This window comes from Myiozetetes cayanensis, unplaced genomic scaffold, assembly GCF_022539395.1.
Source record: "Myiozetetes cayanensis isolate MyiCay16 unplaced genomic scaffold, myiCay2020 scf1, whole genome shotgun sequence".
NCBI lineage: Eukaryota > Metazoa > Chordata > Aves > Passeriformes > Tyrannidae > Myiozetetes > Myiozetetes cayanensis.
The window spans coordinates 83,198,044-83,220,833 of record NW_026086604.1 but is presented as its reverse complement, the minus strand read 5'-3'; the positions used below and the strand labels follow the sequence as shown (position 1 = coordinate 83,220,833).

Genomic DNA, 22,790 nt, shown 5'->3' with positions numbered 1-22,790 from the left:
CAAGGTCCAGACTAAGCTCTCCTACCTAAAAGTCCAATAGGAAGGACACAAATAAAACTTCTATGAGATTCTCTAGCTTTTTTTTAACTAAAGAAATGGAGGTGGCCACTTACTGTGAAGCAGCAGGGTATCAAATCCAGGAAGCACCAGGAGGACCATAGATTCTTGCTTCTCACTCTCAGTCCCAGCTATGTTCTGACTTGTTATCTGACTTTCCTTCTGCTGGGTCTCTTACCCGCTACATTTGGCATTCACTTTATTCTTGATCTCCAAGGTTTCCTTTGACAGAGTGAAAAGCAGGAAGGGGTAAATTTCATCATCCCATTCACATGATTCATATTACTCTGAAGCACATTTCCACGCCTGCTTTCATACAATTCACCTGAAGACACTTAAAGAGGCACTAGAAAAAGTATTCTTACAGGCAAGAAAGCAGCTGCCTCATGTTGGCCTGCACCTACCTTTGGTGTTGGGTACCTACATTAGCCACTTCTTGTGAATATCATCTCCTGTGCCAGATGGCCACAGGCTGATTTTGCAGATCAGCCACTGAACTTCTGTGAAAAAGAAAGAAAAAGAGTTAGGCTTCTTAGTTAGTTTTCTGGGATGCGTGAAGAAAGTCTTCACTGGAGCTGGTAACAACTCATCACCACCAGCAGGGCTGCTCGCAGTGCTTTCTCCCAGACAGCTCCAGGGATGGCTGGATCCCTTCACAGGATGACATAATTCACTAAACCTGCAAAAAGCTACACCTACCAATGGGGTGTGTGTGGAATCTTTCTGGTATTTTAGGAAGTTGAATTGCCTCAGCAGAGGGCAGTGATGCCAGAACTGCCACAAGAGAGGGCAGGGCTCATGACCGTGGAGTGAGGGAAAAGGGCCTCCACATTTGGCAGCAGGAAAGCATCATGCTGGTTTGGCTGTCCATGGAAGTGTAGCCTGAGCCTCCTGCCAAATCCCTAGATCACCAGGCCAGAGGCAAGCAAACCTGCAGTGCTCCTAAGCCCTGCCTGCTGAAGCTGGCACTGTGCCTGGCACCCCAGTGTGGTTAACTGGGGTAGGAAAACAGCAGAGCTGGCTGGAGAGCAGGGCAAAGGGACACTTGCCAGCTGGGGCACAGCTCCAGGGTTGTCCCTCACACAGCTAGGAGAGACAGGTCTACATCTGCAAAAGAGCATCAGCCTCAGCTGGGGATGATGCCCTAGACTAGATAACCATCCTTGCCTTCTGCTTGGAGTACAGCAATAAGGGGGGATGTCCCCTATCTGGCAGAGGGAAGACCTGACACTGGGTATCCTGCCACCACAGAGGGGTTAGACTAAAGTTAAATCTCTATGTCCACCAGCTGCACTACTTTCTTGGTTTTTTGTTTTTGGTTTTTTTTGTGGTCGGGGTACGACTGGGACATTTGTCAGAGCTCTCATTCATGGATGCCATCAGGGCTTAAGCATGATCTGGGTATCTACTTACTGAGATCAGGAAGGGAAGGGGCTAAAAAAAAAAAAAAAAAGAAGAAAGAAAAAACAGAGGCAGTCCCAGGCATGCCCAGGAGCAGGCCTTTGGGCACCTCAGGAATTTTACTGGCAGGAACATAGGCACTTGCAGACTTCAGACGCCTCCAGGGTTAGGCAGTAGCTGAACAGGGGTTTTTAGGATCTGAATATTGGCCGCAAATGCCTGTGAGGCAGTTAGGCAGAGCTTACATGCCTAAACCTTTTCTTGTGGCTCTAGCCCTAAACTAATATTATGGAAAATACCAACAATTATTAGGGACTTCTTATCAGATTGGATACATATTTCCTTTACATAACTTTACCATGGCCTCATTTATGTGGTGCTTAGAGAGGATGAATACCTGTTCTGCATGAGTAATTATGCCAAAGGCTCGTGTGAGGGAGGTAGTTTATGACCGCTGAATAAGGCCAGCTATGTTTACCTATACAGCTTCATCACTTAAACCAAAAATTGGCCTTACCTCTAAATCTCCCTCATTGCTTCATTTGCCTGATTGCAAACAGATCCCAGAATATGCAGTTGCACTAAGATGATTGATGCCAAGATGCTGCACTGAAAAGGAAGAATTCTTTTAAGTGTTATCACGACCATGAGCATAAGCAAAGCCGTGTCACGTGACAAAATGTAAATAGAGCATTTCTTAGAAAAGCCATTTATTTGCCCCCATGATTTATTATTCAGTGACATGTAGGCTATTTTTTCTTTGTTACTGGCACTCATGTTCATAATAACAAGGTACTTGACTTGAAGGTATTTGGCCAACCTTTCCAAAGTGCTATGTAAGCAGTAATCAGAGAGAGCTAGGCTTGCGAGTCAACAAATTGCTCTCCCATGCTGATCAAACAGTCTTGGCATCTCTATAAAAAAAAAAATACAAAACCAGATTTTGGACTGGCTTACCCAGTTTTCTCTCTAAAATTTTTTATTGTATTTGCATTTGGCAGAGTCCAGGCTTAAAATAACCAAAGGTGACAGTTGTTTTATTAGCAATATTTTACATGTGATTTTCATTTACATTTAGAAGGATATATGAGATAGCCAGTTAGCCTCCAAAGTTCTTGTTGCCATAAATTGGGTTTCATTTGCTCAATCTAGAGGCAAATGCTTCTCTCATTTTACACCATACCTCCACAGCCTGCAGTAGAAAGCAGTCTAATACTTGGGTCAAAGTGAGTCAGCTCAGTAGAGTTGAGGTTTATTGTGAAAAGCTTTCATTCCAACCTACTCCAAGTTGTTACTATTAAAGCAAGTAACAATAAGATATACCGCACAAGCTGCTTGCATTACCAGAGGGGAGAACTCAAATCTAAGTGGGATTTATACTCAGTTTCCATCGTTTATGCCCATCATATGTGCCTACAAACCAGGGCCTCAATACAAAATATATATTCCCATGTTTAATCTTGTTACTTCGCTGTGTAAATTAATGCCTTAAAATGAAATATCTGTAGTTGTGTATCATCTCACTGCTTCTGCGTGCAAAGTGAGTAGGGCTGCATGAATAATTGCATTTATTTTCACTCTGACTGCTGAATTCAAAATATTTTGGAAGCTTGCGTTAAACGGGTGGAACTCCCCTCTCTTCCCTCCTCTTAATTTTTTTTTTTCCATGAAATAAAAAAAGAGGAAACCTCATGTGCATTGAAAAGCTCCTTCTGACCCCCAAAATGAAACACTTCATTTTTGGACATGCATAGTAAAAGCAAAGGAAATTAAAAGGCCAGATTTCCTAAAGCAAGAAGTGGTGTTCTCCCCCTTCTTATTCAGTAGCCAGTAGGCAAGAGATAAATTTTTTGGTTTCCTGAGGTCTTTAAAACTGCCATCTCCCTTCAGTGGAGATTCCACTCACCATCCCTCAGCTTAAGGGGGACAACCAGGCTGTGACTTTCCATGCAGCTTGCCTGCTGTGCAGCTTTCCTCCACGTTGCCTGTTTTGTGCTGCCCCAGGCATGGGAGCAACTCAAGGGAAAATAAGGTGAGGTGTCACTGCCTGAACCAGATGCCTCCAAAGTAGCAGGTTATCCTGCTGCAGACAAGATGCTCCCCTAAGGTACAGCCCTGCAGGTGGAAGCTCTTCCAAACACCCTCCTTTTGGTCCTGCTTTGGTTTGTCTGTATAGTGAGCTGTTCCCTAAACCCAGGGGCTGCTTATTCTTAGCGAGGGAGCCCTTACCATCAGGCTACACAGCTATGCTGCCTTTTAACCAAAGGGTTATTTCAGCATTTGGTTTCTACCAAAGTGCTGTTAAAATAGTTTCACTTATTGCAGGACCACAAACATCTGTTAATTATGGGTCTGGGGTTTATTTATTTATTTATTTAAATAGCTAGGTCTTATTGACCTTCACTTAAGCACTTTTGAATATTTTACCCCATATAAAGACTGCTGTGTTGAAAAGTGCTGACAATTACCATCATGGGAGTCTTGTATTCAAAGAGAGTTTGCAGACCTCATTAAGCCAATGAGCTTGCCAAGTCCACTCTTTTCAGTTCAATGAAACTTAAGTCCCTTCATATAGCAAACCAGCTGCTAGCAATGTAGGCTGCCTGACATGGGCAGGGAAAGCTAAGCTCACCCAGGGAGACTTGTCTGTTTTGGTACCAGAAGACACTGACTCACAAAGGGAGCTGTGAGAAGAACCCTAAAATGCAGCAGGATGACAGAGGTTTTTCAACATAGGGCTGATCAGTGAAGCAGTCAAGATCTCTGAGCTAGATGAAAGTCTCGTCTCCTGGTTATCTTGTGTCACAGGAAACACTATTTCTGTACAGTCTCTGTCAAGAAGCATAGTTAAAGTGATAAATCTTGACCAATGAAGAGCAAGACTGGCAAGGTTTTCCTAGCCCAGCTAGGGATGGACTACCATGCTGCATCACGTCATTGAGAATTCTTGTCTTGCATGCAGAAGAAAAGCAGATTTTTGAGACGTTTGGAGAAAGTAAGATAAGCAAAACCAGCTCTTTGAAGAGAGGTAAGATGCTGTAGGCATTCAACAGATCAAAATGCTAGACTACATATTTGCATACTAAATATGGAGGTAGGAGAATGCCTCAGGCTAGGCAACAGTGTTTCTATACTTTTCAGCTGTGTATGAAGGGACGACTGCGGGCACCCCTGTACATCAGTTTGAGTGAAGCAGATCAATCTTACATTATCACACTAATATGCACAGGGCAAGAGTAGTTTAGAAGCTTTCATTCTAATAGAAGTGAGAAGCATAGTAGCATTGGTATTCCATCAGGGAACTCAGAAATAAGAAGGCAATGCACAGATGCACAAAAGAGTTTAGACTGCTGAATTCAGTGCTGTTTAGGCACTTTTTATCTGTGAGGGAAAGGAAAAGCTGTGAAAATACATGACAGGTTGTTATGATCTGATTATTGAGAGATGCCTCTGCCTCAATTAAGATGGAGATGAGACCATATGCTGAAGTAAATAGTATGAATTTTATTTAAAACTCCATCCTTTCCCTTGGTTCTGTCATCCTCAGCTCAGGATGTTTTCAAATGAGTATTTTCAAAGGGCAAGTCTCCTTTCCACTCAACTTGCACTGAAGTTATAAAGATGAACCCTCACATTAACTCAGCACAATTCCTCAAGATTTTTTTGGTCAAACCCACTCTACTATATTTAGGACTCTTTCTAAATTTGTATTCTACCATGCATCCTTGCAAGCACTAATCCAGTATAAAACCCAGAAGCTGCCCAAACATAATTCCCAAGGGGGATATAAGTGAATACCTCACTATGGTATGGCCATTAACAAGTTTTATGGAAATAAGAAAATGATACAAGATTTGCTCTGAAACAAAAATATATGATAAAATTTCCTAGTGAACATTTTTGAGACATTGTGTTGATATTTAATTTACAGTTTCCTAGTGTTTATCTCTTCAGGTGGAATTTTACATATTAACCATTGGTAGAACACACCCCATTTTGTAATTCCCTTATCTTACTTAAATAGGGGACAGATAGCAACTTCTATATGTGCTCACACCTTGCTAATAGAAAACAGTGATGTATTGAAAATTTCCTTATCACCTTCAGTTTCCATACAGGTGTTCTTGGTGATAAACTACTGAATGATATAAACAGTGATTTCAGGTAAAAAGTAACCACTGGTCAAGAGGAAAGGAAAAAACAAACCTACCAAAAATTAAACCCATTTCGCAAGTAGGATTTGGAACTGAAAATTATCAAATACAAGAGCATAAGTGTGAATTTTTTCGCTGTGTCTGTGAAGCACAGAATCCCTTGGACTTCCCTTTAGTAATGCTTGCTCTCACTTCTCACAACTTCTCTTCCATTTTGAGATAATCTTGACGGGCAATTCACAGATATGATAAGGAACTGTATGATATTCCCTTAGTTTTACCCAATGATAATATTCAGTCTGTCCACTGGCAGATTTGTCTCCAAGGGGTGTTATCACAGGACAGCTGTTCTACCGTTATTCCTGAAAAACAGCAGTAGGAGAGTAATTCTGGAAGAAGAATTACTGAGCTAGCTAGATTGATTTTCAGCTGAACTGTTATTATTCCTGTGATTGTTCTTTTATGATGAACTAGAGATCATTTAAACATATTTAAATTAGCTAAACAGTGTTGCTGCCATTGTGCAATGAGTATATTGAATCACCTCAGATCCACAGAATATTGTAAAAGTTTGTGTTCTGTATTGTCTTTGGTTATTTTCATTTTTGTATTCCAAAGAAAACTTGTATTCTCTAACCGTTACTAATTTCTGCCAAATGGACCACTAGCAGCCTAAAAAAGAAGCAAATGCACACTTGTTGTAAAAGTGCATGGCCAAATCTTTGCACCTGTGAAGGCCACAGCTTTCTGGACAAGGTCATTAGGGACAAAACTGGAAACCCCAGTATGTGATGATGTTTTTGAAAATCCAGCCTCTCATTATTTTCCACCATCTGCATTAATTATCCAATAATGGGATCAACTAAGATTAGTAATACATAAGCCCCTTCATGAAATGCAGAGGAATAGACTATCAGTTCAACAGAAGCAGGAATTCAAACATACATTTAATTTCACAAGAAACATTCCAAGATTGTCTCTCAGGCTTTCTCCACAGCAACACAGACTGTGCTCCCTGCCAGGACAGGACTCTGGCTTTGTATTTATTATTGATGTGCCACTAACAGACTGTGTTAGTCTGTTACTGTGCACACAGCCAGGCAGACATCACCGTCACTGGACAAGAGCACCAGACTCCTTAGTCTAAGGGGCAACGCTGCCCTTCTCTTATCAATTCCCTTTAAAGTTTTTGCCACCTTACAAGGAATAAAAGGTACTTTCAAAAAATGGTCCTTTTGCTTTTTGCTTGAGGGGAAAAAGGTTTGTTGTTTTTTTTGGTTTTTTTTTTATTTTCTCAGTGGCTAATAGATAATTTCTCTAGGACTAATGGAGTCCTGTTGAGCAGGGAAATCCATCTTTCTCAGATTTTGGAGGTATCTTTTTGTGTTTAAAAACGTTAACAATGTCACACCTATCAAATTTCTCTCCTATTTCTGCCTCACATGATTTCTGTAATGGTTTTATGCCCCAATTATGTCTTCCATTTCTTGGTGTCTACCGACTTCTGAAACTTGGAGCGAGACACCAGGCTGATAAGTTTGGTTTGGGTTTTTTTGCCTGCCTTTTATCAAAGCCAGCCAACAGTTTAAAAAAAGTAATCATGAATATTTTCCATAAGGTCAAATGTTGTCTGAATAGCTTTCTTTTGGCATCTACAAGAGTTACCAAGTTAAAGGCAGAGATTTCAAAGCCCAGAATGTGTGAATTAGTAATGGCATGATTCAGCAGATCTTAGGTTTCCAAAGCTTCCAGTTTCTCAGTAAGAGATGTGGAGTCCTAGTACGTAGGCACATCATGCCACTACACAGCTGGACAGCATCCTTACTACATCTACTTAGCACATATTCCTTTCTCAAACCCTCTTATAGAGGGTTCTTCACTCAAGGTGGATGGCAGTAGGACTTTAAATCACAAGCATCACTGGCAGAGTAGTTTTCTGAGGGCAACTGTACAGAATATCCAATATATCTTGATTATTCCTAAGCATTCTTGATAAGTGTCAGATATGCTTAACACTTCTCAATAAAGCTTTTCATAGGAATAGGACCCCATATAATTTAACATGCATTAACCAAAATGGAGTAAAGCTCTTGAAGTGTCTTTGCATTCTTGAGATTTGTTGCCTTATTTTTATTTGGATTGCCACAAGCAACCACATAGGTATTTTTTGTTCTCGTTGCAGTTCTTGCAACATGAGTATTGGCTGTGGATTGTGCCTCGAACATCACCACCACCAGTTCTGTCTCATGTCATTGACTTTTCCTTACTTTGCTCAGTCAGGGTCCAGTTGGATGCCACCATGTGTCAGAGTCCACGAGGAGGCCTGGGGTCTGAGAGTGGATTCTCATGAGAAAGACAACAATGTGAACAGGAAATGTCCCATCAGGAATCCTTTCTCGGGACAGGCTCCTGTGGAAAAGAACAAACCCTTATTGTCACTATTGCAGCTTTAACTTCATATTCTTGTGCTCATCCTTTGATTCATTCCCTCTCCCCCCACTCTATTCCCATCCGATGGGTGGGAAACAGGATATTTTGTGAAATTCTTTCCTTCCTGTGTGGGCCTACATGGCATCTTTAATTAGCAACTCTCTGCAATGTAAGTGAACAATTAAAAAGCACAACTGTCCTGCTGAGGAGATCATAATACAGTTGCTTTTTGAACAGGTATTTAAGGCATCACTTTCTGTCATTTACAAAGATCATTGATGTTATTATTTAAAAATATCACACACGAAAAAAAAATTTAAAACACTTCCTTACATAATGAGTGGTGAGGAAGAGCTTTACAAACATTGTCTGTCTTTGTGTCCCACTGGAGAAACTGTGATGCAAAAGAGTGATGGGAAGGAGACCTCTGCCTGCTTCCATGGACAGAGCTTCAGCGTGCTGGAACATGCCATTTCACCTGGAATGAGCAGGAACACTTGTTTCATTAATAACTTGACCCAGGAGCCGAACAGAGTAACATGTCCTTCTATAGACACCCACTGTGGTTGAAAAGATTTTTCTGAGGGTGGGATTTGACACTATGGAGGTACAGACAGCAGTGCCGCTTTGGAAAGAGATCAAAGTAGAGACGAGCCTGGCACACTCAGAGGACCTGAAACTGATCCTTACTTACCTAGTTCCATAGATTGGTAGGTGTAAAATGCTATTAAGTCTCATCTGGCAGGACTGTCCTTAAATACCAGCAGTCCAAGTGATAGCACTCAACTTCTGGATGTCCTATAGGGTTGACCTATCCCTTTGTCCCACACTCACCATGCTGAAATTTTCTTTTCCCACTGGTATGACTCTACAGCCCCAGAGGACATTAAGAGGATCCTTCTGTCTGATTTTCTTTCTTTCTTTTCTTTTTTTTTTTTTTAATTTGAATATCTGATGTTTTACCTGGCACCTGGGAAAACTCATTTACAACACTACAGAACAGCATACACTCATTTTGTGAAAACAAAGAGTAACTACACTATGGCACTCCAAAATTTGGGGCTATGAACTAAGAAAACTGCAGAACAATGTACGGGGTTGTGCAATTACTAAAATATCAGTCTTTCATATCCCAAAAGTGTCTGAAGGTTGGCTTGCAAACGTGTAGGATCTCACCAGGCTGTACATCAGATCTGAGAAGAGTCTCATAGATAGAAATAAGAAGATTTTTTTTTCATGCTGAGCCTGGGCACCAAATATCCCAACCACTCTCTCATGTTGTCACAGCAACAAGTTTGTCCACAGCCACTTCGCAATATAAAGCAACTGGAGGCTGATTTTCATACAGATCTAATCATGAACCAAGAATGTGCTTGGTCATATTCATACTGGGACTGCATGTCCTAAGTGAAGTTTGTACACCACGATAAATTGGCTTGCAGTTGAAAATAGAAACTGCTATGAGTAATGACTGAACCTGTAACTCTGCACAAAGATTAGTGTGTGAATATTGCTAATGGCATTAAGTGTCTTTATCACATCTTGTAAAGTGTTATCAATCAAACTACAGGTGTTAAGCAGGTAAAAGCTCTAGTTTGAGGCAATAGATAAGAACTTTTCCCTTGAATCTTAAACACTGCTTCCTACTAGAGCTTTCCTGAGAGAAAGTGTCAGGATATCAAAGGAAAAGGAAAGATTCTTTTTTTTTTTTTTTTTTAGGCCTTGGGGCAGAAGAGGGAGGGATTTTGTAAACAATTTTAGGAGAAGCGTTATTGACCTATCAGAATGACTTCAAATACCAATCTCTTCCCAAATCACAACCAGATGTTTATTATATTTACAATAGAATCTGCCTTTTTTTTTTTTTTTTTGTAAATAACAATTTGCTAATAATATTAACAGCTCTGCTTTGTAAACTTGTGAAGTATAGGTGGAAAGAGAAATAAGCATATTTGAGCCACGTAGCTTTATCATATACCATAGGCACTCACGGACCTTGTTTGATGTACTGGGATCTGATGCACATCGCTTGGCTTGCTCCCAGCAAGTGTTATGCATATTTAATACATAGAAGGTAAAGAAATCAATTTCAAGGCTATAACTGAAAGCCACTATAAAACTGCACTATTACTGCTATGCTGTAAATTACACATGTTATTGATTCCTCCAGCCTCTTTTACAAGCGAGGTGACTTGGTGGATTGGGGCCTCAGCCCTTTATCTGCGTTCAGACTCCGCCTGAGGAATCTGGTGGCCTTACTCTGAGCCTGCATTCGGGTACATTATAAACCCACCAGCCTGCTCAGGGCTCCTGCAAAAGCAGGCTCTGCAGAAAGGGCTGAGATACCTCCACAGAGCCACACAAAGAAACTCTCAGAGCTGGACCCCCATTCTCTTTTAAAATGCATATATAATCCTTCCTGCAAGGACAGAAACAGCTGCATTTATAGGAAGGAGAAAGAAGATACCTATACCTGGTTTTAGTCTGAACCACAAGTTTGTATTTTTGACTGAAAATCTGTCAAAAGAATGACCAAATTTTTTTTCTGAAATGAAAATTTTTTTCTGAAACAACTTTATACTTTCTTCCTAATACAAGAAAGAGAGGGAATTACCAAAAGAAAGATGTATGTAAGAGTTAGATGTCCTAAACAACTCAACACCAGGGGGAGAAGTAAAAGTCATTTTCACTTCTGTAGTTAGTCAGAGGCTTCAACTCATATTTTGAGGCAGACAAGCTCTTTGATAGTAATTTTACAATCCGGGAAGAGAGGCAGGGATGTACCCAGGGACATTATTTGGGGTAGGCACTAGAAAGCAGAGGACAGAAACTTGGCTTCAAGTTGCAGTTTTGAGTTCCAGCTTGCCAACCTGAACTCTAAACCATGGAAACTGCAAGCCAAAGCCAATCCTGAAAACAAACAAAAAACCAAAACATTAAAAAGAGTGCTAGGTTAAAGCTCTTCAAAATCCTGCACATATAAACTGATACCGAACTATCTACCTCCTAACACAAACGACTGCAGAAGAAACAAAGCCAATCTCCTCATTTTTAAATGAACTGATTTTGTCAGGATTTCAGCCAGAACTTGAGTGTACTGTAGGTTCAGTTAAAACTTTTTAAATAGTTATCTCATATTGCAGTGATCATTCCCAGCAGCCCCTCAGCTATCACAGAGAGTGTTATGGTATTTTTCTATCTAATGGTATAAGTCTATTCAGAAAGGCAATGCCTCTGGAAAGTTGAGAATTTTTTCTGTCTCCAAACTGAGAGTGGATCAAAACGCAAACTGACTCTGAGCCCTTTAGATGTTGGAGACAATAGCCCTGGACTTGTCAACCCAGTTTGCAGCTGTACCATGGTGTGGTCCAGATATGGACCAGATGCACTAAGAAATATATACCAGATAATTTACTCCATTTACCACGCGAACTTAACAGTAGTAGTTTAGCCCCTGAACTGAATAGTGCAACCTCAGTTACCAAGATTGACTGACTGGAGTAATTGAAGTGATCTTACTTAACGTTTGCCTTAAATGATCTGGCAGTCTGATTCAGATAAGATTTCAAACAGTCTCTGTGCTTTTGATCTCAAATTACCTTCAGGATTAACTCAAGCTTGGTTCAGACACAGTAAAAAAAATATCTCGATTATGTCTTACACCGTAACCACGCTCAAGCCCTCTTCCCGATTCCACCAGCTTAATTAAATCTCCTCTCAACCCAGTTGTGCTAGGGATGGTCTGAACTGTAGGACAGTGCTGGGAAGCTGAGGGGGAGAAGCAAGACAGCATCTACAGAAACTTCTGTGGCTGAAGAGTGGTGGCAGGAGGGAGAGTCCTCTCTGCCTCTTTTTCTAAATGCTGAGATTTGACACATGCTTTCTTATGTCTCTGGTACACAAAGAAAAGTGTCTGTGAGCAATAAGATCAAGAGACAACATGTCTTTTCAGCACAAGTGACATTAAATTAATTTATACAAGACACCGGTCAAAACCCATTTCTACCACTGAAACCTCAAAGCAAGACTGAGACTTTAAGGAGCTTTTCTTCTGCTTTCTGTTCACTTCACAGGACTGCTTCAGACAGAAACGCTTCTAACATTTTGAAGGCACACTACACAAGTACGATTTCTTTTAACATAAAAAGACCCATTTTGTTATAAGTATTTGCTTTTAGCAGCTCTGTTCCTTTGTGCATTCCTTTCCCAGGTAGAGCACAGGTGCTTCAGGGCAACTCTAAAGACAATTTTCAACAGTGGCTTAGGAGCCTAGCTACTGGTTTTCTAAACAATATGCCAACTAAGCAGACACACAGATGCCTGTTAGAATCAAGTTACTTCTGTAGCTAACCTCATACAATAAACTCTCCCAGGCAGCTTATTTACAACCTGAGGGAAAAATACACCTTTGAAAATGGTTTTCTAAAGATATTCTGGCTCACATTTCTCTGTTCATGCTTGGGCTTTGTGGTATTAATTCTGAGTTTTAAAAATGAGGGAGGTAGCTAAGCTCAGGTTTCTAAAAGTACATAGGTGTGAATAGCTGCAGACGTGTGCACTGGTACCTCAGTCTTGCTGAAATCTCTGCCTATGATTTGCAGCCCTCTATTTATCATTTACCCTTTGCTACTGTTGAAAGAAGCAACGCGTAAAGACTTTGACAAAGCTGTTCCTAAGGAGCAAGATTACTTTAGAAGGTGATTTGAGGTTCTTAATTCCCTTAGAAATGCTCCACATTTTTTACCTCAGGTCTACAGAAGTGTTTGTGTATCACCTCAAACCACAGAGCCTGATTTTGATTAGGCTGTGGGTACCACTGCTAGGTTATTGTTTTAAGATAGCATCATGGAAAAACTTCAGTTATAACTTAATTAATTCAAACACTATCATTAGTTTTGAATGGAAGCATTTTATCCAAGCAAAGGATCACCCCTGAGTGACTGTATTTGTACTGCAGAACCACCACAGCTCTAGGGTTCAGCTAAGGTCTGCAGTCAAAGTTATTGCATTAACACTTATGTTATACTGCTGCCTACAGGTCCATATTTAAAATTAGGGTGTTATACTAACTTATGTTTAAACAAGGCTCCTGTTCCAAAGCTTAGAAAACAAGCAAGATAAGAAAGGTATCAGAGAAGCTGAACCCATTTTAACTTCTCTTGGTTATGTTTGTGTATGTAATTGAATGCATTTCTTCCACTGCCCTGAAGCCACTACAGAGGGGCTGGTTTTGGAGTAGAGCTGTGTATGGGAAAGCAATTTAAAAGGAAGAAAGGGATTATGGTATTGTGTGTATTAGGGGTGCTGTGGAGGAAAGCACAGCGATACCTAGAATTGCAGCCCTTCACATAACAGACAGGTAGGGAGGGATCTGACGGTTTTTCCTGTGGTGTTTGTTGCAAACTGCGATTTCCACTTGTGGAAACTGCACATTTTCTAAAGCAAATGTCATATATATTTTGAGGTTGGGCACAGATTATAAGGACTGTCTTTTGCTAATTTGCAGTTTAAAGATCCTTTACAAGTAGCCTATGAATCTCAAGAGCTTGGTCATTTTGCCTCTCACTATTACGTTGAAAAGAAACAGTGACACGTGCCACACGTTTTATCAAAACCAGAAAAATCATTCTTGCAGAGGCTGGAGAGTGGTATTTTTCCTCTCTAGTTCATGTACATAGTTTTTCTTTGGATAACTAATTTTATTTGCTACACACATATTTTGAATTTTAAAATATTTTCTGAATACAGGAAGAAGACATTTCAATTTAGTGCCTGTAGAGGAGCCAGGCATTTCTGCAAGCACTTCCTCTTCTCCTTACAGAACTGATTGATCTTGGCAACTCAGGATGCTGCTGATTTTAGCTAAAGTAACAGCAGATGAAATGATTCTTCCATGTGCCATAAACTAGTCTATTTTTGCAAAAGGAAATTCCTTTATTTGAACAATTAGCAAACTGACATTTCCTAAGATCATGTAAATTAATAGAAATGTTAGCATTTAGCACTCAACATCCTCCGTACCCTGGAGGCTGGATAAGTTATTAGTCATTTCTAATTAAACTTGTCTTATGCCAGGCAGCCCCCAGTGACTGCCACAATACCATTTCCTATGTAATCGTTGGTCAATTTGTTGCAATATATGATCAGGATTACTGAATTATTGGTTACAATTACAACTTCAGTGTCAATAGCAGTGTCACAGCAAGGGTAAGTAAACACTACAAAATTAGCAGGGATGGAAATACCTTTCTAGCAGCTACATCATATTAGTAGTACAGAGACCACCCACTGTAACAGTTAGGCACGATGATAAATTCCTACTTTGAGAAGGTGGAGTTGGATGTTTCCCCCTTAATGTAGTGCATTCATCTCAGTGACATCCCCTATAAGCTCCTCTTTGATTCCTGCCCACCAGATGTGGAGCATGCATGTTAGATAGTTTAAACTAGCTAAAGCACAAACAGTTTGCCAGACTCAGTTTTACAGCTAACACTGTCAAACCATTTGCACAAACCATCCCCAAGGATGCACCTTCCCAAGGTCTATGAAAGGAACCTCCCAAATTCTGCAGCTTGTTTTCCTATGGTGCTTCAGTCACTGTAAGTCCCGTTTTCACAAATGGTCTGAGGGATCAGGAGCCCACCTCCAACAGACAAGCACCAATGCTTCATTCTCCAAAGGCCACCTTCTCAAGCAGTATTTACATTTAATTCCTGATATGGCTGACAGGTTATGACCTCTTGTAGAATTCACACCTTGTGTATTTTTGAGAATGGCAACACAAGGTTCTCTAAGGAAGAAAAGTTTGATAGAAGTGTCTACTGCTTTTCAAAAAAGAACATATCATTTGTTGGTACTATTTTGACTATCAGGAGAGACCCTTTTCAAAACTATTCACAATTTCAAAGGATGCCTTAATTTGGGAGAAAAAAAGAAAAAAAGAAGTATTTTTCTGCAGGTCAAATTCAGGACTTCCAAGGAATCCAAAGAAAAATTACTTCTGATAAGACATTTCAGGTTTTACTCTAAAGTCAAGTTATGCTGTGGAATGGCCGGAGAGTTCAGTGTGTGGAAACATGACCTGTAAAGTTCAGCATATACTGCAAGAACCAAAATCTAATTAGGGAAGTTGGTCAGGCTTTTAACTTACCTGCCTAATCTCCAACCACGGACTCAAAGACTGTAGCTCCATCTTTTAAACCAAGAAACAGGCCATTAAAATTCAGGCTGTACAACTAACATTGCACTCATTTAACAAAACAAGAGTTTGAAACATAAAAAGTTTAACTCCACATCAGAGACATTTCTGTAAACCACAGACTTAACGAACTATCTTCCCTTCATAGGTTTCAAACGAAACAGGCACAGAGGCTTTCTTTGGCACAGCCCAACCTTGTTCAACCAGGTGTGGGTTTCAATTAAGTTACCCTTGTGCAGGAATTTGAAGTCAAAGATTTATAAACTGTTTGCTTGTTTGTTTGTTTGTTTTTAAAAAAATATGCCCACAGTGGCCACACTGCTGACAGCAACAAGGATGGCTGCAACAGCAACCCAGAGCCAACCAGCCAAGTCACAGCTCTGCATGCGTGCTTGTGGTCTGCTCTAACAGCCTGTAGCCTGACTCAGTGGAAAAAATAAAAGTCTGTGGAAGCTCAAGCTACAGTGAGATGACAGGTGACTTCTGAGGAAAAAAACTACAGCTGTAGACCTACAACCTTTTCTGGAAATCTGGCTCAGTCATTTGTGGGAGAGAAGGTGTCGAGCAGAGCTGGCTGGGTGACAGTGGAATAAGTCCATTCCAAAACTGTGCAGGTTTTCCAATTTTTTCATATGGTCTTGAAATGAAAACAAAAACTTTTCAAATGGAAGGGTGTGGAATTGTGTTGAAACATCTATTTCTGAGTTAAAGAGATCAAGTTTTCAGTCAGGCTTTCAGATCATACATAACCAGAGACCTCAACCTGGGATACAGAAAACTCCTCATTCATCAACACCAGCACCTAAGCAAAATGTTTTGGCGTCCAAGAGGCAGCATATTTTAGTTAAAATATATTTCATCAAACATGTTCTGACCAATTCTAATCTTGAGATGACATTGTGTCACCACTTAGTGGAAAGATCAGTATTTTTAAAAAAACCTCATAAAAATAAAGGACTGGAAAAGAAGCTGAAGAACAGCCAGTCACTCAAAAGACACTTGTCAGCAAAATTAAATATAAGTTCAGGCATATTCTGTTTCATCACATACTGTTCCTTTTACGGGTGAGGCATTTAAGTAATTTCTCTATTTTGGAATGAGACTGCAAGACAAACAGTTTATCTTCAGCTTGGCAAAAGAAAGTTACATTAATGTCTATCAAGATGAAAGTGGTGCAAACCAGAATATTTTACAGCTTAAATAGTGACTCTGTTCTTCAGCTATGTATAAACTATTCTTCTCACAGGATGCAATCAAATGTCAGTGTCTTGATGTAAGAGTTCCCAGTAATTTCAAAAACACAAACCCATGTACTTTATGTATGTGTGTGTATATACACACACATACATATCTAGTATATAGCACATATATATATGTGTGCGTGTATACATATATGTATGTATTTATGTTTGCATGTACACACACAGAGACACAAACCACATCTGGAGTTCCATTAAAATATTTCTCCTACCTCCTCAATAACCACAGTTACAGTAATCCCTAGAAGGAACAGAGCAGGGCTAAGGTCAGCGGTCTCTGATCACCAGCATTTGTACAAAGTGATTTTATGTTTCATTTGTACTAGAGATGAATATCAAGTTAGAATTTTTGCTTATAAGAATTTTTAAAGAAGAAAAGATGTTTGGAAGGTTGAAAGGTTTTCCCAAAGGAAGGTTCAGGGAATAATTGAGAGGTTATTTATCTTTTTCATTTTTTTCCCAAGTTGGAAAATAGGGAGAAAATTATTCACGTTGCTCCTTACACCACTGTATTATCAGGGACATGAGAGTCTGTATTGTATTCTTTCTGCTGAAGTTAAAAAAAGAGGGAAAACATACTGCATAAAAATCAATTCACTCTTTAGTGAGAATATTATAACTGTTTCATTTTACGAATGTTACCATCTTTTAACCAAGATGATTTCAAACATGATGTACATTTTCCATCAACTTTGAAAGAATATTTTAGAAACACCTTTGTTTCCATGAGAGTTCATAGTTTGGTTTTTTATTTATTTTTTTCACAAAATGCTTTTATTGAAAAAAATTTCAGCCTATTCTAGCTTGCATTCTGAATTCTCTCAAAATTCAAATTCAAAACTTCAAAGCAAGCCGTCTCCACAACCATTACTTTTGTAGGATTTTGATCAAAGCCATGGAAATTCCTGGTTCCACCCCACAATAATGAACCGGCCCAGGTTTCATTTGAAATCCAGCTCTGAGAAGCTGACTTACCTATCTGGTTTGTAAGAATCCCTCTGTCTTCACCTGACCCGAGAGCATCTCCTCATAGCAAAACTCTCCTCCAACTGGAACACATCCACACAACACAGTCCCCATTCCCTCTATGTGGGGGGGCACCAACGTTTGGCTGTCAACCTCCTGTTTACCAACCTTCTCCAAGTTCAGAAAGCTCCTTCTTTCTGCAGCCTGAAGATCAAGGTTTTTTTTAACCATTCACTAGATAGCTGTGTTTGCCTAAAGAGACCCTCCCACTGCTCTTTTATCCTCTGAAGGCAGGCCAATTTTCAACTGCAGCCTGATGGTTGCCTGGGTTAACCTCTGCCTTGTTTCATGAGGCTTAGAAACCCCAATACACCTTTCAAATGGCATGTCTGATCACACTACTCTGGGAGATAAGCAGAAAATCAGAATGAGCTTCTCCAGGTAAGCACCAGCATGAAGGTATGATCATTTTCCAGGGGGAATGCCTGGCAGGTTAGGAGATCGGTTATGATGGGGAGGCAGAAAAGGCAGCTGTGTAATAACACACTAACAACACTGTAAATGCTTTTGCAAGGCAAGGCTGTGGTGTTGCACAATCACAATGTTTCCTTCTACAGAGAATTTGGGACAAATATCTTGACAGCACTTTTAACACCTAAATATTGTATAGAAGACATTTAGGTGGCCATTGCAGATGACGTCACCCCTACCTTGTTCTATACAACTTATATTCAAGTATTCTAGATTTGAATTTTCACGTTTCAATTCAAGTCCTTTGTCCTGTAAGTTTTCCTAATATTTGTAGGACTTTCTTCCATCATGCCAGTAGCCTCTTCCTCCTCTCTACCAACTGTTACTGCATGCTCAAGCCCTGTGCAATAACAAAGGCAAAAACCATGAGTTACTTCAACTTGTTTCTTAATTTCCGTCCTTCATGTTTGTTCAGGTCCAAATGCAAATTTCACTGCACAGAAAAATTCAGTGCTTGTAGTTGCTCCAGACTGCTGTCACCAACTAAACTGTCCTTTGAGTGAGGGATGACAATCCAGAGGAGCCGTCTGAGCTTTCCTAACTGACTCTGGAGGTCAAATTATTCCTCTGAACACCTGGCTTTCCTGGGGCAGAAGTTACCCTTCCTAAACCTGGATGTGTTCAAAATTAGTACAATTGAAAGAACAAAACCAAGCAACAAAATAAAAAAACAAAACAACCAAAAGACCAAAACCAAAACACAACAACTTTTACCTCAGTGTTTCCCAGTGATTTCTTTTTTTAACTACAAAAACGCAGGAATTCAGAATTCACCACTGAATTCCCACTCCTTAGGACGCTATTCTCTTGTGTGTCTTTCACAGCTTTCCCCAAAATCCTAAGCAGACATTTAACCATCTCCTACTGAGCTCAATGGGATTTAGGCAGATCGTGCAGAAGGTTTGGCCAATCTTGCTGATCCTTCTATGTGCACCCTCACATCCCTGTACATGGATGACTGTCACGTGCTGAAGGTTGTTCCTTGCTGTTCTGAGCCTTTGGCTCTTTGGTGAGACCTCCTTGTGAGCGTCTTTTAAGAGCAGTGGCTCTTACTCCACTTCCTGACAACTTGCTGTCTAAAGCACGTCAAGGGAGGGCACCAAAAAGCCCTCAGAAGCACAGCCCTCCTGCAGACACCTGGGTGGCTGGGGGAAGAGGAGGAGGCCTGCCCCTCGTTCCCAACCTGAAACACGCTGAAGTGCTTTCTCACCCACATCGATTTGTTGATACACATTTATGGTACAAGAAACTGGGCTACAGACCTCAAGGCAACAATTTTAAAATCTATAAAACCCCTGCCAAATCTGCCTGGAGTGTGCTGAAACAGTTTTGAAAGGGAGGGAAGCCAGGTGGGGGCAGTAAGACATTTGATGGAGGGCAAAAGCCATGGAAAAGGCCTGAAGCCTGACAGTCCTTCCCTTGATCCCGAATCTTAAGTCTTCTTTTGTACCTACCATTGTCCCAGGATATTTTTTCCAGCTAATGCAGCAGGTATACCCATGACCACTTTATAATAGCAGGAACCAAATGAGAATCCAAATTTAAGAGCTTTAACTATTAATACAATAAAATGGCTAGATACACAATTTTATTTTGCTTTGTTCATTTGGGGGTCATACATGTATGAAACTTCCTCTTCTATAACTTCTTTCACAGTCTCCCACACAGTTGTCCTGCAGACAATCCCAGAGCTAACAAAACAATTCTGTCCTTGCTGAATGACAGCACCAATTCTTGTCACTCCTCTGAGTGGGTGCCTTAAACAGGCACTTTGTGTCTCAAGTCATCTTTTTTTTGTCACTCTGAAAAAATATTGCAACGTCCAAAGAATGAGACTGAGTATCAAAAAGGGATAGTCCTGAACAGATTTTACAGTTCACGTCAGTATATCATGGATTAAAAAAAAATATAGCTTTTCTTACCTGTCTTATTGAACAGACTTTTTCAAACTATTTCAATGGGGCCTTTTCCACAGAGCAACTGTTAGTTCCAAACCACAGTTTTAGGCAACAAAGCTCACTAAAAGACAGAAAAAATGACATTAAGATTGCAGCTGGTTTACACCCTAGGCATATTTTCCAGCTAAGTTCTCTTTCATTTGATAATACAATGCTTCATTTCGAAGCAAGTTCTACCTCTTCTACTCAAGAAGTGTTACCCGATGTCACAGAGAGACTATATTTTTCAAATATTAATTCATGGCATTTATTTTAAGGACATGTTTATAGAGGTTGAAAGGAAGTTCAGATAAAGTTGCTGCATTGTGGCAATATACGAAATGAATTGTTTTAATAGGAAAGAAGTTTGAGATAATCTCTCGGCCCTGTTTCCTTTACTGGTTAACCCCCTTTGGTCATGCCTGTGAAGCAATGCTGGGCACTTTTGTTTATTTTTCTTTAACTGAAAATTTTTAACCCTGAAAGTAAATTTGAAGGAGAAGAAACTAGTCCAAGGGGCTTCATGCTATGCCAGCGTGTGTCCTTTTCCCAATGAAGATACCTCAGTAAGCAAATGAAGTGGTGATTTTTGCCTTTCTCCCTGAATTTCTGTGTTCCATTTGTTGTAACCACCATTTGCAAACAGGTAGATTGGCTTTGCCACGCGCCAACTCCAAATATGCTAGGGAGATGCATAAAAACAGGCAGCCAACCAGAAAAACTGTAAAGCTGATGGAAACAGGACAGGCCTGACAAGCCGAGAGAAGCTCCTCAGAGGTGTCCTATTGTCAGGCAGAAAACTAGAAGCTAAGACATTATACAGCCCTAACATAAATTATACAACCTCAACATAAATCTTAGGATTTTGGTGAAGAAGTTAGAGTGGAGATCTAAAAATCCAGATGCGGTTTTCAACCAAGATTTCTGTGGTCCTATGGTCTTCTGCAGATAAGAAGAGAGTTCCCATTCCTGGGTGACTGCTGAAGTTGTCCTTCTCCATTGGTTTCTTTTTCCAGCAGAGAGGGCTAGACAATTAGATATATAGTGAATTACAAATTTTTTCAAATACTAGAAGTTGAAAATATGGGAGGGACTAGCCAGACAACACCAAGTCTCTACTGATCCCTTATCTAATCGACCAGAAACCAGGGACTTTTTCCAGCAATGTCATCTCTGTTTGTCTAGATCTTGCCTCTCTTAGGTCCAAGACAGAGGCCTGGATCAAAGGTTTCTGTTTCCCACACAAGTGCTCTACAAAGGAGAGCTGATGAGTCTGGGAGCAAGCCCTGCTAGTGCAACCATACTGCATCTGGGGTCAGAGAGGGCTAGATCAGCAGGCTTGGAGCTCACCCATTTACCTCCAGGTCAATGCTTTGTGCAGACATGTCACCAATATGCCCTACACTCACCTCTACCAAAAGGCTCTGGCAGCATCTGCACATCTGTCCTCCTGTTTGTCAAGTACAATGGATCACCCTCTTATTCATGAGAGATCCCTGCCTAGCCTAAGGACTTCCACAAGGCACTTGGACCAGGTAGGGTCAAAACCTTTCCTCAGAGAGTGTTTCTTATCTCAGATATTGGAAAATATTATTATTAGCTCAGTACAAGTAGTCAATCTTGACTGGAAGGCTTTCTACCAGTTTGCCCGCATCTGGCAGCCTCTGCCAGACCACTCACAATTACACCCACCAACCACAAAGCATACAAGTCATAATGCATAATACACTTAAGCATTAACAGAGGTGTTACAACACAGATTCAGTCATGTCCTTCAGACTCAAAGAACCCTTCCAGAAGTAAGTGGGCTCTTGAAGATTTACAGTAATATTAAGTAACAAAAAAATCCCCCACAACTCCCTTTCCCAATATCAAAGGAGAACTTGCAAATAGCACACTAGCAAGCCACACTGACTGTGAGCAAACAAGCTCATTTCTGCAGTGCCTGTAATTGTGATGACTTTTGTTGAGGTACTTAACTTTGATCACTGATGAATGGAAATGTTGGCAGGTAGCTTCTTTTTTTGCTTCTTCTGGAAATCCCACACATTTGAAAATTTGGTGAGCTGGCCTGACTAATACATTTATGAATGTTCACATTTAGGTCACAGTTACTGCTGAGGTATAACCTGAGTTATTTTTCTCAAGACTGTAGTCATGTCCAGTCCTGCAAGTGAATTTATTTTAACGTAACTCAAAATATTTTCGTGTTTAGATAGGACAAAGAATTACATGTACTTCTCTGCCCAACAAAAGGATTGTTTATGACTCCACAGTTGAGACTGACTGTTCTGCAGTGTCTGTCTTCAAAATACCTAAGTGCGAAAGAAGACACTTCAGTTGCATTAGCCTACACAAAAAGGCAGCTGCCGGGGAAGTACGATATCATTGCTGCATTAGTTCATCCATTAGAACCTTTCCAGTTTATTTTTGAAAGTGCTCTAGAAACAGAGTGACGCAGATGTGCCAGGGGACACTTCTGCAAGCGTACAACTTCTACAACTTCCTGTTTTAATCATCTAAGTGGTAGGTGGGTGGAGCACCTTAATAATTTGCTTTTCTCTTTTATTACTGAAATAAAATATCTATAATATCTGAGGGCACTGGAAGAGAGGTTGTTCTTATTGCATTCCTTTGCAGGCGGTGCGGCTTTTGCAGGGACACCTGTCCACACGAAACTCTGTAAACACTTTTTAACAGGTCCCCAGGTAGCAGAAAGAACACAGCTGCTAAAGAGTGTTAATGGCAGGACAGCTGCTTGGCTGACAGAATTGGAACCAGCATGGTGCATATGCTGGGACTGTAAACAAGAATGAATTTTCCTAAAAGCTTTATAAGTAAAAATGTTTATTTTTGG

The 22,790-nt window shown here is 40.4% G+C and overlaps 1 protein-coding gene across 3 annotated transcripts in view; it reads right to left on the bottom strand.

Moving 5' to 3' along the window:
- EXOC2 (exocyst complex component 2) overlaps window positions 1-19,990 on the bottom strand; it is a 200,884-nt gene extending 180,894 nt beyond the window's left edge. The window contains exons 1-6 of one of the 3 annotated variants that reach the window (XM_050339748.1): window positions 19,919-19,990; window positions 8,376-8,520; window positions 7,880-8,021; window positions 1,976-2,067; window positions 462-557; window positions 114-279 (exon numbers count right to left, since the gene is read on the bottom strand). The gene's annotated coding sequence lies outside the window, so the exon portion shown is untranslated. Of the gene's footprint in view, window positions 1-113; window positions 280-461; window positions 558-1,975; window positions 2,068-7,879; window positions 8,022-8,375; window positions 8,521-19,918 lie in introns of those variants that run through there. The other 2 variants (XM_050339660.1, XM_050339835.1) reach the window with 2 other exon arrangements.
- Between the last annotated feature and the right edge of the window lie 2,800 nt (window positions 19,991-22,790).